Source organism: Xyrauchen texanus, chromosome 24 (genome assembly GCF_025860055.1).
Source record: "Xyrauchen texanus isolate HMW12.3.18 chromosome 24, RBS_HiC_50CHRs, whole genome shotgun sequence".
In the NCBI taxonomy this organism is placed as follows: Eukaryota; Metazoa; Chordata; class Actinopteri; order Cypriniformes; family Catostomidae; genus Xyrauchen; species Xyrauchen texanus.
Genome location: NC_068299.1, coordinates 22,471,322 through 22,485,145, shown reverse-complemented (window position 1 = coordinate 22,485,145; position 13,824 = coordinate 22,471,322). Strand labels below are relative to the sequence as shown.

Below are 13,824 nucleotides of genomic sequence, written 5' to 3'. Positions count from 1 at the left end.
AATGGTATGGAGATGGAATTGTTGCATATTAACATACAATTGGAAAGAGATTCACAAATAGAAAGTTGGTTCACAAATAAATTAAATGAGATCCACAAATAAATGTTAGGAGTTTCACAAAAATAAAGTGAATTCACAAATAAATAAAATGAGAAATTTTCTCACAAACACAACTCTTTGTGCACACAAATCAACAAATAGGTGGACTCCACCCATCGTCTACTCAAGCCAATCAGATAAGGACCACATTATATTCATGAACACGGAATCAATTACATACAGATAAGCTCCAAGGCCACAAACATCCTCAGAGGAATACTGTGATTTAAGCTTTGAATCATTTTCTCTCGGTTATAAACGTGTAGTTTCTTGTTAAAAGTCGACAGCTGAAAAATGCCATTTATAGAGTGTCCTGATCATTAGCTTTTAGCTAACATGGCTGACTGTATGAGTCTGCTATTTAAATTTTAACCAGGATTCTTGACTGAAATGTGTCGTCAAAACCTTTACTCTTTATGTTACATGGCAGATCAAAACAGACACACTACTAGACACTACAAATATCAGTAGGACAGATAGTGCATTTATAAAACATGAATTATATAAAGATGATCTTAGGAGCACAAACCATAAATGAATACTCTATTTTACACCGTGTACAAGATCTGCTATGCCAATAATTTGGTTTCACATCATGTTAATGTATTAAAAAGAATAAAAAAAGAATTGAAGTAATATTTCAAAGGATTTATATTTTTAGCACTTAGTGGTTTGGCAGACCAGTCCAATGTTACTCACAAGAAATAATTATGTTAATCCTGTATAACAATGCGTGTTTCACTTATATACTCAGGAAGTGTATGGGTTGTGTGATACAGGAGGACAATAATAATAATAATAAAAGAGCTGTGGGTCTTTAGGTCTTCTGGTGGTAAGACATCACAAAGCTCCATGGCCCAATCTTGTTTGTGTAACATGTTCTTTTCTATAAAGTAATGGACTTGTTTTTAATATGTAACTGTTATTTTTTCCAATCGTTTGTGCAGAATGCTCTTACCCTTACAAAGAGTATCCTTCCCAGACAACTGATACAAACCATGACGTGGCAATGAGGATGTTAATGTATGACAAAATCAAGCAAAATGCAAGTACTCCAGTTGTAATTGTCCAGTGTTTGTGTGTGTAAATACATATACTCAAATGTATTGTCTTTTGTAGTTACATGCATGACAACCTGTAATTTGTAAGCAAAAAGCATACAATCTAGCCAACAGACTTAAAACCTATTTACCTCAGAATGCCTAATAGAACTCAATAAAAGATCTGTCAACTAACTGACAAAAAAATATGTCAAATGAGATGAGTCATCATTTCTACTCATATTCATGTTGTTCAAAATCCAAACGACGTTATCAGGAATTATGATAGGGACTGACAGCCTCGCTTTCATTTCAGCATGATTAGCAGCATACATTTAACAATGTATTCTCATATTCCACAGAAGAAACTAAATAGTACATGTTTAAAAAAAAAAAGTTTAAGGGTGGGTAAATAAAATTATTTTCATTTTTAAGTAAGTCAAACCAAAGACAATGCTACGGTTTATTAAAATTTTGTATTGCACTTTGATTTCAAGACATGACATTGTAACTTAAAATAAATAAATATTGACATAACAGGGGAAAAAAAAACAATCTCATATTACACATGTCCTGTATTGGAGCTTTTGGAGCAGGTGAGTCAATTTGATGGGCAGTACACACATCTGAAAAAGTCAATTATCACTCAGAACATGTTGCTGTATTTTAAAAAGGGGCCCTGTAATATTACATCTTAAAACATTCACACAAAAGTGCTCAAATGCAAAATTCTAATAAATATTACCTTACAATTGCTTTTATTTAATACATTAACATAATGTGAAGCCAAATTATTGGCATAGCAGATCTTGTACACGGTGTAAAATAGAGTATTCATTTATGGTTTGTGCTCCTAAGATCATCTTTATATGATTCATGTTTTATAAAGGCACTATCTGTCCTACTGATATTTGTAGTGTCTAGTAGTGTGTCTGTTTTGATCTGCCATGTAACATTATGAGTAAAGGTTTTGATGACACATTTCGGTCAAGAATCTTGGTTAAAATTAAATTAACAGACTCATACAGTCAGCCAGGTTAGCTATAAGCTAATGATCAGGACACTCTATAAATGGGCAATTTTCAGCTTTCGACATTTAACAAGACACTAAACATGTTTATAACTGAGAGAAAATTATACAAACCTTAAATCACAGTATTCCTCTGATAACTTCCGTTTCCTTAAAAGATTGTGGCCTTGGAGCTTATCCGTATGTGCTTGATTCCATGCTCATGAGAGCTGTGGCTCTGGTCCTGCCCTGATAGTAAAACTAAGTGTGATTGATTAAATATAGATCATGCTTGGTCTAAGTAATGTGGCTGTAATCTGACTAGCCTGAGTAGACGATGGGTGGAGTCCACCTATTTGTAGATTTGTGATTACATCACACACGCATACTGCTGCTGACTGGAAGCTATGATTTATAGCTAGAAAGTACTTAAATATTCTTTTTCACACCAAAAGCTTTAGAAGACATTAATTTAACTACTGAAGTCTGATGGATGACGTTTTTGCTGACTGTCTGTTCTTTTTAGAGCTTCAAAGGACTGATCACCAGCCACTTGCATTTTAAGGACCTACTGAGCGAAGATATTTTCCTAATTTTATTCAAATGTGTTCTGCTGAAGAAAGCCATACACACCCGGTATGGGATGAGGGTGAGTAAGTGATGAGCGAATTTACATTTTTAAACACTGCAGTTGATTGACAGGTGAGGGGTGGTGTTTTGCTGCTGTCCAGGAAACATTTGGGATGGATTAGCGTTTACATCTCAAATGCGATGTGGTCACCTGTGTTTTTGACTACCTCCATATGTGTTTTTTGTGATCAAATCACAAAAAAATTAAGATCCCAATTACACCTGTATTTAGTGCTGAACACTTGTGTTTGAATCTCCGAAAAGCATCTTAATACCAGGTGTAAATGTGGTCTAATGCCTAGTGTACACTACAGGACTAAGGGCACATAAAACTTAAGCTCTCTTCAATCCAAGTCAGTGTTAATTCCTTTTCACCCGACTGTAAGTTATACAGAGTTTAATTATATTATATAAAGCCTTCCATTCTTTCTCTGCATCATGCCTTTCAATGTATTACACAATGACGATTTCTCAGGGACAGCAAAGCCTTCTCTGCTGGTGTAACATACCTAATAAATAAAGATTTTTTCATCCTTTCAATCTCATTGACCTTTTTGCATACGTATTTTCAATCGCTTTCCAATCCTAATTAATCTACAAATGAATTGCAAATAAAACAAAGAAAATATCAATCAGAATTTATTCCTCGATGCTTACAAGCAAAGTGAGTCTGAGTTCCACCCCATCAGGCCTTCAGAATTTCCACAGAATCCCCCAATAGTGTAAGTGAATACGCATCAAAGTCAGATTGTCAGATTCATCAGCCAATCAGATTGATTTATTGTTCTTGTTGGTGTGGTCTTTAGGATATGTCCCAGTCCATGACTTCTAACTGGCCTTGAGTGACACAATCACACTTTAAGTGATGTACGTACGTAATTTGAAAGCTAAGAGCGTGAGATCTTGCTGACGAGGCGGCTGTCATCACTGCTGTTATTGCCATTTAAAAACCTGAAATTTTCTGCATGATCATGCGATTGATTAATTAAATGACTGATTTTCCCTTCAAGCAAATTAGTAAGTGCTTTTTGCATTGTTATAGCAACATCAGGAGTATTTTAAGTGGAAATTAGGCTGCTTGGGCATTCAGTGTCGGATCAAGTTTTGAAAAGTAACCGTGTACCCTGACGAAACAAAAACGTATTGCAGGCAATAAGAAGAAAAATTTAAATCGCAAATATTATTAGATAGCTTTTTCTTCATATTAGACCTCCTTGGTTCTGTCTTTCGTGCGTGGGCGTGTTTTCAAAATGTAAATTGGTATTATTAGTTGACTGCCACGTAATGGGCATACGGTGTCTTAATCATTGTGAAACTGTTTTCTTAATGGCATGAATCGCACTGAAGGCCTAGACTTAAAATGCACAGGCCGCGGCTGGTATTACACAAACACTGACAACAATTAAACGCATTACAAAATTAGAATGGGGAACTATTATTGCATAAAACCAAATAAACTTCAATAGTTTGATGGTATCAGTAACCTCGTTTTTTATTTTTCATGTAATCTCTGAATATACAGTCTAAGAACAGATCTATTCGACATCTTCAGCTTCCTTCAATGTGCTCCAATTATATTTTGTTAATGTTTATGTACAATCAACACAACTCATAGACTCAAAGGCTTAAATTAACCAATTACCACCAATGTCATTCCTTCACATATGCTACATTTTGTAGTGATTATGTGAGGAAAGGGGTCTCAAAGTTGATATAGCTGCATTCTTTTAGGGTCACCTTATAGAGCAGGAAGGTAGAGTCACAACTACTCTGCAACCCAGTGAAATAATGAGGGAGGGAAATGTCATGACCTCTAGTAGGTCTGGTATGTTTGTGCAGTGTATGCAATCCATTGGGTAAGCACAGCTGAGCGTGCCACTGAGACTTAAGCTAAATTATTTTCCACCTCTTTTAGAAAGAAAATTGAGAGGGAAGCAGGGAAACACTGTTAGAGCTGTGTGAGGAGGAGATAAACATGGTTACATTTTGGTGAAAAGCAGAGATAGTTCAGAACTTTTTGGTTTGTAATATTTATGAAGCGATTATTAAATTATTAATAATAGTGGTAACAGCCCAAATCGGAGGTAGCAATCAGGTAAGTGGGATTCAAGTAAAATGTTATTTATTCATGTGGTCAGATTTTCTTCTTAGTTTCTTATGGGTCACCATTGTACACTGAGGTTTTCAGAACAGTTAAGACTTATCAAAATGTATTTCTTGATTTCTTGGCACAAAAATATATCTTTGACAAAGCGTTTAGAAAACAACTCGCCAGGTTCCTCTGAAAGCAAATAAATGGGAGGAGAGATTTTCCTAAAATCCCCATTGAGAGAGCAAATGACAATGAAGTCCAGATACAAACCAACATGCATCAGTGTCAATAGTCCAATAGACCAGGCCTAGTTCTAAGAGAAAAGCAGCTTTGTAAGGCTTGTTGAATGAAGCTTGAAAGAAATTGTTTCAGGGAATGATTTATTATTGTGAGTTTCAGTGAAGACAGTGTCTCACCAAAAATTCTTGAAAAATGTTCTGGTACAGATCATTGAGTTTAGTTCAGTCAAGCAAACAAGAGCAGGGAAGGTCAGGGTTCAAGGAGGGGCACTCTTTGTCTCCTTTTTAAGGTATTGTCCATGTCAACAGAATCTGCTAGCACATCAAAAACCGATACAGAGAAAAACGAATTCTCACTCACAGTTCAGAGCAAAACTTGTGTGCCCTGTGCTGCAATTTGATTTATGTTATACACAATTTTATATGATGGCAAATTTCCATGTTTCTTAATTATAAATATGTTGTCTCATGTAACTAAACACTGTGTCTTTAGTGTGCACCCATGATTTTTTGACTTACCTTGGTAAAATTGTGCAATAGTATACAGTATTTACTTGCATCACAAATGATCCTTAACATTCAAGAAACACTTCCCAATCTAAGCATGTGCAAAAATGGTAACAGCTAGCTTATGATTCAGATAATTGTTCCAGATGGCTGAAAACTAAACTTTTACACAAAGTTACAGACAGGCAAAGACACGGTCAGAACACCAGAGCAGATCTGAGTACAAGCTGCAAACCTCTTGGGGTCCATCAGCTTCAGTACCCTGAAGCAAACATGTGGTGGGAAGGAAAGGTGAACATTTTTAAAAATAAAAAATGTCATGAAGAAATCTGACTTGCCTTGCAAATACTCCTAAAAGTCATACCATGTTGCTTTACTCACTATGAAAGATTTACAGCCTGACACACCTTTATCTTCATATCAACTGGGTGTTTCTAAATGTTGAAGCTAAGTTGAAGCCATTTTCTGAATGATTAACATTTACACATAAACTTCACAATGCACCAGTGCTGAGCACAAATCCTTTTATATCTCCTATGGCATGACTCAGCCAAGCTCTCGTTCTCAATTTATCAAAATCTAAAACTCTATAAAGGAGACCAATTATGCCCCTTTTTTACAAGTCTCAGGTGTCCCGAGAATGTGTCTGTGAAGTTTCAGCTCAAAATACCCCATGGATAATTTATTATACCATGTTATATATGCCTCTTTTTGGGTGGAATCAAAAACATGCTGACTTTGTGTGTCTCTTTAAATGCAAATGAGCTGCTGTTCCCTGCCCCCTTTCTGGAAGAGGGCTGTGCCTTTACAGCTCATGCTTCGGTTATTACAACAACCACAAATCATAACCAATATGACTGACAGCGTAAATACCAGTGTTCAGCCATATATATATGAATATATAATCTAATTAATTACATGGTGTCCCTATTAATTAATCACATATACAAATATTTGCTGAGAAAGCCCCTCATATAACAATAATTCAATATATAATGATGAAATAATTATACATAGTTATCATTAAATATAAAAAAATTTATATATATATAAATAATCAGATAATTAAAATGCATTACATTCTTGTGGCAGAGGAGTTAATCATTGATAAGACCATTCAAAAACCGGCTTTAGAATACAATGTATTGTTCATTACCATATTATTGAACATAAACCAATCATTGGCATACAGTTCACAGCAATCCATTTCACAAGTGAATTTGTCAATCAGTTGGAGATTTATTATGAGGGCTTGTTTAAGGACACGTCAATCTACACCTGCGTCAGACATTTTTTTTTAAACAAGTCAGGGGTATACATAGTACACAATACTACAGATATATTTTACAATAATGCCAAGACATTATATTCATTACATAGTGCAATGGTTTTCAATGCTTTGGAGTTGTTGGAGGTACAATGAGTATATTTTAAGTCTTTACAAAAAAGTGCAAATAGGGGCCTTTATAGACATGAATTTACACTTATGTATAAAAAAATCTTGGCAAGAAAAATAAAACAGATTAAACAGAAAATATTAACTTAAGTTATCAAAACTGTGAAAACCAAATAAAACTTCTTTATAAAGCAAATAAAACTAGTTAAAATAGAGGTACGTACAAACAAACAACATTTTCTCCAAAATTTTGGGGACATCTTAACACCCTGTATTATGGGGATGGAAGGCAAGCAGTACTGGTATACACATGTTTTGATGTAGAAAAAGCAGTTTGATATTGAAGTTAATGCCAAATTTTTGGTAAAGTTTTGGTAACCATTAGAAGGATATAAATAAGCTAATTTTGACAAATGTTGACATAAAGAACATACATTTTGCACTGGCTCTTTTGAATCCAGCTGAAAATCAAGTTTGTTCTGGCTTGTCTTGCACACGATTACAGAATCCTGCTGTATCTGTAACCATATCCTGAGTAAAATGTTATTGGAAAACCTGCATCACCTGAAGGCATCCTTTCCTGATGTTTACAATTAAGTGCATGTCCAGTTTTTGTTACAGAGGAACCAGCCCTTTAGTTTACACTAGGTGTTATGTACAGATTCAGACTATGAAGCTTTTCAAATGATGCTAAATCCAAAATCAGACAAAAGCTAAATAAATAGTCTCTGAACAAATGCAATATGTCAACAAATATAATTTGAAAATGTCTCTTATATTAGGAGTCCAGCAGATTCATAAGTAGTTTTATACATACCTTATTATATATTGCTTAATGTTTATAATGTTTATCATGCACAGACATTGTATAACGCTAATGTTAGTGGAATTAAAACAATTCTAGTAGCACTACAAGTGTCGTAATGACACTTTTGCTACAGTAACAGTAGCGGTAGCCATGACAACAGGACGTAAACGCCGACAAAACATGGTGACTACCATGAGAGGCCGTGGAACAAGTAGTGGAAGACGATGACACTAACTGAAATTCGTTAATGAATGCTATATTGTTATAGCATATATTTTCACTTTTACCTTGGATTTAGTGTTTGTATTGTAACGTCTTCAGGGTTTGACATTAAAGAATGGCAATTCAAAGTGGAAATGTGATTCAAGAGAAAAACTGTTGCATTGCAAAACTGTTGAATAGGCAGCATGGCAGACCCGTGCTGAGACCCATCAAACCCTCTGGCGCTGAAGAATGAGGTCGCGAACCGCAGGCTGCGAATAGGAGGTGATGTGCTTCATTGAAGTAAACGTGATTTCTAATGTCTCATTAGACGAGGAAACTGTAGACTGTCTTAAGTTTTAAATAAAATGGTAAGGGGTTTCTCATACTATGTTAATATACATAGCTTTCACAAAGATTACGTAAATGATAGGTAAATATTGAACTTATAAAAACTTTTAGAGAGATTCCGAGTTTTCAGTTTTTACATGTTGGAAAGGGTGTCAGGTTTCAAATGGACTGGGTTGTTTCTAATTTTTTTGTATTATTAATATTAGAGATCATATTATTCCCATCTTTCAACTTTGTTTTGAAAATTTTTTATTCTGTTTTTTTTGTTTGTTTGTTTTTTTATTCATGACATGTCTCTTCATAAGGAATATTATTTGATTAATGTTCTGCTTTTGTTGGCAAAGTTTAGTATTCATAAATGTAAGTATGGTGGTTATAAACCATTAGTTTTACATTTTTAATTGAGAGTTTCAGCAAAACCTAACCATTTCCAATTTGAGTAACAAGAAAGCTGTAAAGTGTATTGAAATATGTAAACAATTTGATATTTTTATTAAACTGTTTATTTATTTATTTTCCTTTTAGTTGTTGTTTGTTTTAATATACCTCATGGATCTAGATGTAAAAGTTTTGTAAGCATTAATAAAAAATAAAAAAAATGTCTGACGCAGGTGTAGATTGACGGGTCCTTAAACAAGCCCTCATAATAAATCTCAAACTGATTGACAAATTCACTTGCGAAATGGATTGCTGTGAACTGTGTGCCAATGATTGACTTATGATCAATATTATGGTAGTAAACAATACATTGTATTTTAAAGCCACTTTTATACTGTTTTATCAATGATTAACTCTTCTGCTACAAGAATGTAATGCATTATAATTAACACATATACATATATACACATATATATATATATATATATATATATAGTTTTTAAATATTTAAAGATAACTATGTATAATTATACATTGCTATAAATATGTATAATCATTATATATTGAATTATTGTTATTTGAGGGGCTTTCTCTGCAAATATTTGTACATGCGATTAATTAATCGGGATACGTAATTAATTTGATTAAAAATGTTAATCGATTGACAGCCCTACTTTTAATACATTTTTTAAAGTTATTTAAAATCTGGTTTTTGCTTTGTCATTATGGGGTAATGAAGTGTAGATTTATGTGAATTTTATTTTTAAGCATAAGGCTGAAACATAACAAAATGTGAAAAAAATGAAGGGGTCTCAATACTTTCTGAATGCACTGTATATTTTATTTGAAAAAATTAAGTCACATCATATCACGCTGGTGAGATATCAACTGAATGCGCCTTTACAGATGATCGCTGACTTATTTGTAGGTTGGGATGAAACAAGGAGATCAACAGTGCTCATGTTGTACTTTATAGTCACACTGAAGTGCCTTGTCGAGCCTAGACATGGTGACTGTATAGACAGCGTGACCGCATGAATACTGAACGCATTTGTCTTGAAATTAAATAATCGATTGATAAGCTTAATCGATCAAATTATTAATGACAATTAATAGATTTTTGATTAATAATTAACTTCCCTATTTTGAACAAACTGTCAGGTAATCTTGTCCATGATGAGAGACACGCAGAAGAAGGGATGGAACAACCTGTGCTCATAAAGGCATGTTTAGAGCACGAGTAGCAGAACTGTAGCCAAGAAACATTCACAATGGTCCGGTTATGCACTTTGAGTGATTTCAATCTTATCACGTTGTTTATTATAAAAGTTGCATCTCATGTCTGTTCTGCGAGTGCTTTTGAAGTTTTGCACCTGCCCGGGACAGATGTTGCATCCAAGAGTTTCAATTCTCTTTTGTAATGTGAGGTTATGCATGAGGCAGTGCTATGATTGAATGAAAGCATTCCTTCTCCTGAATATTGTGAAGAAACCCTGAATCTATTGACTTATACTGTTCTACCAATCATAACTCTGAGTTTATGCAGAAACCTCATTTTTGTGGCATTTCTTCAACAAAACAACAACAAAAACAAACACTTTATCCTGAACAATAAACACATTGAGTTCTATCATGGTTGCACACCTGTCCACCTGTATCTGTTAAAATCTCAAAAAAGTGTGTTTTGTGGTTTCATGGCCCTTGAATTCAAGACATGGTATCAAGGCTTTTTAGGAAACATCAAAGAGCTGCAGCTGGTTGCAAGAAATCCCTTACGTTAAGAAATCCCTTTGTGACAAAATAATTGCAAACATTATTGAGTTTTCTTAACTTTTTTCTTACAACTGAGCCCCATTCTAATGCCTTGTTTTACCGAGCCTTATATTATGATACACACTCTTCTACAGAGGCCACCTGTGTCACTGAGATGTCATTAGTGATGGCTTGCTGGAAACAGAACGACTTTAACAACACAATCTGCTCTAAAGGAGTCTCAGCTTTCTACACATGCGAAGAAAAGACCCAGGTACTGCAGGCATGCAACTCATGGTCCTCAGGAAATCCTCCTCAGTAACCCACTCTGTTGATTTGTAGTTAAAATAGGGCAGTGATTTAATGGCCTTAAATACACATGCTTTTAATGATTACATGGAAACGGGTAATTAGGACGTATGACCAGCTAGATTTTTGTTTGCCATTTCCTGGTTATGGCGAAGTCATAACAAACACACTTCCCACTTGACAGTGCTGTTTCCTGTTAGACCTTTAGTCTTTTTTTATTATTATTTATTTATATTTTTTACCTCTTTTTCTGTTCCTTTGTTAACGGTATCCTCACACATCTAGCGACGTTGATATTGATCAGCTGATTGGAATGGCTTGTGTAAAACTACTGCTCTTGATTTAGATCCAGTGACAATAATAATATTTATTCACATTTTTTGTAGACATTACACCTTAAGAGTTACAGAAAATACAAATATATTGAGTCTAAATGTAAAAATGCGTGCCATATTTCTTTAAAACAACTAACACAGCTTCCTTATGTCACTTCTTACAGGTGCAGAACAAGTCCAAAGGAAAGCAGGGAGATCAGGGTCAACTTTTGCCAAAGGATGCCACAAACTTATTGAAGCGATATCCTAACCAAAGTAGTGAAATCCAGGACCACAATTATAGCTTGGTCAAAGAATGGAAGATGTAATATGGGGTCTTTAGTCTGAGTATATGACTAGGATTGACTGGACTTGCAAACTGATGAAAAAAGTGTGTGGAAAGGATATCCAAAAAGAAGCAATGGAAATGAGCTGGCAAAAAACTTTGTCTCTGAGACTCTGCCGAAAGCAGCTTGTCACAACCACATCAGCAGTTGCTCACAAGGCTGTGCTTTTGTTGATTACTAGATTTTACTAACTGCACTACAATAGGTCATCCCGTTGAAACAACGGAAAGGAAGGATTTACTCGTCAACCTCAGATCCAAGAATTTAGCATTCTTAATCCTTTTTTCAGAGCATGTAATTTTGTGGCAGTTTTTGTAAATAATATTATTAATAATATCTCTCTGAACCAACATTATTTCCTTTGTTGATCTGAATGTTTGTAATTTCATTGTCTTGATCTTCATTTTCTATATCTCCCCTGCATAATTGAGCTGTGCAACCTGTTCAACCAGGCAGTCTGTTTATTGTATAAATTCTCTTCCGGTTTCATTCTCTGTCCAGCAATATAATTTATCTCAGCCAGCCATTTTCAATTATCAGAAAATGGAGATCAGTGGAGAACTACTCAGTGCTGGGTCACATTACATGCCTGGACAAAGTGTATCAGTTTTTAACCATGAGAACTCTACAATAATGACTGGAATAAATAAAAAAAATTAAAAACTTGGATTAAATGTATTAATTTAAATAACATTCTGTTCAGATCTCTGGTCCAACGAGTTACATTTTTTTTTTTCTGTGTGATTTGTTGTCTGAAACCTTGTTTAGCCTAACGTTAATGCAATTTAACTATGGCCATTTCATCCTGTGATAACGCTACCCACCATTTCCTTGCTGTTTATCTACACTGGTCTGCAAAGTAATGTGTCTAGACCCCAAAGGAAATGCCTTCAGTTGTGAGTCTAAACTCAAGGCATTGTAAATTTACAGCAGTTGAACAGGACAAAGAGGACAAATTTCAAAAATGAATCAAGCAACACTGAACTGCCGAAAATACTTTATCTGGATTATCTAAAATAGCTACAGTTACGCAGAACTGTATTGCTGTACCTTGCGTTTGACTCAGATTTAGTAAGAAATTCTTGACTGCAGTGATGATTAATCCTAATACTGTTATAAACCTGTTATATTTAGTAGGCTTTTAATTTTACATCCAGTTCTGGACTCAATTTTAAAAATACTTATAAAACAAATGAACACCCCCAGAGGAGAATGTGGATGAATGCCAAGCAATGCCGCCACACCTTTAGAGATCAGATAAGAGAAACCTAAGCTGTTATCATTTGTTGTTTTTTTTAGTGCCTTGATGCTTGCTGAAATGATCTTTGAGTTAAAAGAATGATAAGTAAACAAAACACACAGCTGATTTAATAAAATGTGTACAAGCTTTTAATTTTAGACTATGTTATGTAGCAAATCCCCATTTAGCAAAATCCTATCAAAATAAGTGTTATTCCTCTTTAAATATGAAATCCAAATAAACACTGGGCAAAAGTTAACTGATCCTGAAGATGAAAATGAATTCAAGTACATGTTAATTATGTGTATAACATGTTTAATTGTGGTGGGGTTAAAAGGACCCTTTGATTTTTTTTTCTCACATTATGAGTAAGTGATGATGTGTATTCAGTCATTGGTATACTTTAGTGGAGCTGTATGAACGGTGAACAATGTGAAATGAGGTTTACACAAGAGCCTGTGTACACAGGTGAATAATGTGAGACAAGGTGAGTTCAACCAGCTGTGTAAGGATGCTCTTGTTCTTAACAAAATATTTATAAAACTAAAGACATACCAATACAATGCTTTTATCTTCATTAAACAAGTAAAACGTTTGCTTAGTCCTGATGGCTAATATTATCCAGCTTATCAACATGCCCTTTGATCCATGTTGGGGATTTTTCAAGAGTTAGGAAAAGGAATGTCTATTTCACATTTGCCATGTGACTGCTAAGGTGTTTTATGGGGTGCTGAATATGAAATAAAGCTTGCTTCAAAAGCAGTTTTAAAAAGATAAATCAGACGGAAGAATTTGTGGCATAATGTTGAATACCACAATAATTTTTTCGACTCTTTTTACTTAAAAAAAAAGAAGCACCAATCGCTGTTACAGTGAGGCTCTTACAATGGAAATTAATGGGGCCAGTCCATTAGTGTTAAAATACACCGTTTTTCAAAGGTTGAGCCACAAGACGTCAAATGTATACACCGATCTTCCACAACATTAAAACCATCTGCCTAATATTGTGTAGGTCCTCTCGTGCTGCCAAAACAGTACCAACCCGTTTCTCAGAATAGCATTCTGAATGATATTCTTCTCACCACAATTGTTCAGAGCTGTTTTCCGAGTTA

General features: G+C 34.6%; 1 pseudogene; it reads left to right on the top strand.

Moving 5' to 3' along the window:
- The first annotated feature begins 8,157 nt into the window (after positions 1-8,157).
- Positions 8,158-11,454, top strand: LOC127617528 (coiled-coil-helix-coiled-coil-helix domain-containing protein 1-like; annotated as a pseudogene).
- Positions 11,455-13,824: the final 2,370 nt, after the last annotated feature.